The following is a 3769-nucleotide window of genomic DNA, read 5'->3' as shown; positions in this document are numbered from 1 at the left end:
GAATAAAAAATGTTTATTTATTTATACCAGTTCGTGTGTATATTCCTGTTGTGGCTGGTGTGCTCCACTCACAGAAAACCTATATGTAAGCAGCCATAACATACTTGGATCAAAATAATACATATTGTTTTGTATTCAGATGGTCAAAGAGAAAGTAAAAAGCCTTAAATTATACATAGAGATGAAAACCTCTGTCCTCTGCATGCTTGCAGTTCAGAAGCATGCTTACATTCCTCAGGAGATGTGTACAAGTGAGTGCAGGCATCAGAGACACATACAGAGGCAGTTTCTTATTCTGATGAGGCCAAATGTCATTCTTCTGTATTGAGACACTGAGAATGACTGTAAAGCCAGCAGACATTGATTCTGTTCTTGTGTTGTTTACAGACCATAAGAGAAGCTTATAGAAAAGTCAAATTCAGATCACTAAAAAATGAAATCCTCTCTTTATTCTAATTTTGGCTTCATTCACATACTTTTACTCTGCCTATATCTCCATTTATATGGAAATTTTTCTCCTCATATTGCCATAGAGTGGAATTGAAAATAAAAAAGGTGTCTTGAATACTGTTTAAAAGCTAATGCACAGGAACATGCATATGCAAATTCCTACCTGTTTCAATGTCTGTATTATAACCTCACAGATAATAAGATAGGTACTTTAGTCTCAAAAATTCAGTTTACATGTCTGATTCTCCTGTTTTTTACACCAGATCTATTTTACTTTGTCTCAGTTGTTGTGATTAGGATATGAATGGTGTAGCAGAAATTGAAATCCAGTCAGTCAAACTGACTGGAAAGCCATTGTAGAAGCTGTGTGTTAAAATTAGGAACGTAAGTACCATGACGTTTTTTATGTGAGCAATTGGATGACTGACCTTTTAAAAATGTGAGTCTCAGGTTAGCCCATCACCTTCATCCTGCTTGTGAGACAGGGGTTACTGTTAAAGTATATTTATGAATGTCTTGAAATAATACTCACTTTTCACATCCTTTTTACTGTTACCAAATCCTGCTGTACTCAGCTGTCCATCACAATCACTGCAGGCTTGTATCTCAGTACAACTTTGGGATCTGTGTTCCTAAATGCTCATCCTCTTGGGACACCATGGCTGTACTGGAAAATATACTGCAGTCTGGACCACAGTGTTGACAGCTTACTGGTGTCACAGGCCCTCCCTAAATAAGACCTCCACAATAATTATTTTCACTTCGGGAGATTCGGATAAAATTACAAATTTGTTTTCAGAGACAAGTCCTGGCTTAGTCTACTCCTCTAACTCTTGCTTCTAAGCTGGTCTTCTTCAAAATTTTACTCTGTAACATACAAAAATAGTACAAATAGTTGTTTATTTTTTAATACTATATACACGAGTACACATATAAACACATCTGTATATTCAGTATATCTATTATACATGAAATATATATAGTTGCTGGTTCAAGTTGTTATTTGCTGCATGGCCAAGAATTTGTTTAACAACACAAAATCTAGAGTGATATAATTTCATCTTGCTATTTCAGAAATAATTCCTAATATTTTTTTTCTATCTTTTGGGGGTAGGGTGAGGTGGCATGTGTTATTATACTTTATGCAATGAAATACCTCCTCATTTAGCCAAATTAACACAACTGGGGTCCTAATATTTCACAGGAAGATATTTAACATAAATATTATTGAACATAATAGGAGAAGAATAAGAATTGCAGGTAATCTCATGTGATTCAGAGAATTTTTGTTGGTGGTGGTTTTTGTTTGTCTGGCGTCTGTTTGTTTGATTGTTTTCCTTAAATGGGACCCAGTTCTATTAAACTACCTTTTTGGTTTTAGGGAACCAGAGGCAATTTCTGATGGATGGCACAGTAGTGAATGACTCAAAAATCCTGCATTGGTGCTGAACTCTTTCCTCACCTTTCTCAATCACCAGAAAACAAATTGGAAAAGTGGAAATAGCAAGGTCAGGTCAGGTGAGCGCATGCTTAAACGTTTCATAGGGTGCAGGGTGCAGACCAGTGATCTGCTCTCATGTTCCATTAATTCAGAGACAGCTGTCATTTATCTTTTGATGAAAGCTAGAGGTTGAATGCTTGACAAAACATATCAGGCCTAATACGGAAAGAACATAGCTATGTAGGCCTAGTTCTGTAAAAGTGAGTTACAGTGCAAGGAGGTTTCATAATTCCCCTACTGACATTTGACAGAACTTTGGTCACATTTCTGCAAGTAGAAATTGCCCAGCTATTGTAAAAACAAACAAACAAATAAAAAAACCCCAACAACTACAAAAACCAAAACAAGAAAAGTCCACAGTTGGTATGGATATTTAACCACATAATTTTTAGTAGAAACTATATGAATTGCATGGCTAAATCCTTTTGAAGCCTCTTAAATACTTAAGAACTATATGTCCATAAATGCATCTTAAAGACAGCTTTTGAAATATAGGTTGGTAGGCAAAAAGTTAAATGAATTGGTGGGGAAACACTGCTTTTTGCCTCTGGAAAAACTGACTGCAAGATGACAACTCAGACATACTTGCTTTTTTAGTTGCCAAAGTATTAGCATCTGCAAGTCAATTTGGTAAGAAAAACCATTAAAAAAATAAAAGGGAACAAAATTAAAAAACAATTTCAGTAAAGATTCACTCAATAGTGCTGCAGATCCAAGAATAAAAGTGCTGTCTGAAAAATCAAAGTGCGTGGTGGTGGGGGCTGAAAGCAAGACACAAAAGCAAACCTCTAAAAATCATACTTAATAGAAGAAACTACATCATACACAAGAGAAATAGCAGAAAAAATCAGCACAGCATACCGCTCACTCAAGATCTTACATGTTACGAGGGGTTTAGGAGCAAATTAGATGGTGCTTATACATGTTATCTCTTACCCCTCCCTTGTTTTAAAAGTTAGAAGGTCTTTCCAACTTACAATTTGGTGAGGACTATTAATGGTACTGGATCTATGCAGGTTCTTGCTTCTGGATACTCCAACTTCATAGGCTGTAGCGCTAAGAAGACATTATCTCACTGATGCCTCTTCCCTTCTATTTACAGTGGTTTGCATCTTACCTTTCCTCACATGTACAAACAGATGATATTAACAACTTGAAAAAGAGTTCTTGGGAGGTGTATGTGCCTTTGTACAATTTATGGATAATAGAACACAGGCCAAAGAATCACCTTGTGTTTCATGGAGGAAAGCTTCAGATGATCTGATTTTGGGAACCACAACTCTAAATTTACATGGTGACACTTTGTTCTCAGTAGTCCACAGAGAGTGACAGAGAGAGTAGCCAAATTCTGGATGTTCATATATACGCTATGGATTATTGGTCCTAACTCCTCACACTCACAGTTTGTCCAGCCTAATATGTGGTATGTCTATTCTAGTCATGTCATCTTGGTGAAGGTCTGAATTTGAATTCATAATTTCTGCCTCCTGAACTGAAAAAGTTTCCAGGTCTAGGTATTTTCATCCAGTTCTATCTCTGGAAAGGGAGCAGGAGCAACAGGAATTGTTGACACACTTCCAGTTCAGCTTCTCATGACTTCTAGAAACTTAGAACTTCTGCTTCTGTCATAGCAGAAAAAATTCCATGCTTGTCATTGCCTAAATGTTGTTGTGTGATTTTTTTTTTAACTTTGCTTAACCATAGTTGAGTTTGAAGAAAATAGAGATAAAACATTTTTTCCTTGATAAAGAAAAGTAGTTTAAAATACGGTCCTGCCAAAGCAAGAAAGGAGAGCTGAAAACAAAAGAAAAGTTCTGT

This window comes from Empidonax traillii, unplaced genomic scaffold (assembly GCF_003031625.1).
Source record: "Empidonax traillii isolate 1590-97213 ecotype Southwest subspecies unplaced genomic scaffold, ASM303162v1 scaffold396:size1303734, whole genome shotgun sequence".
Lineage (NCBI taxonomy): Eukaryota > Metazoa > Chordata > Aves > Passeriformes > Tyrannidae > Empidonax > Empidonax traillii.
This window is presented reverse-complemented; position numbering follows the sequence as displayed.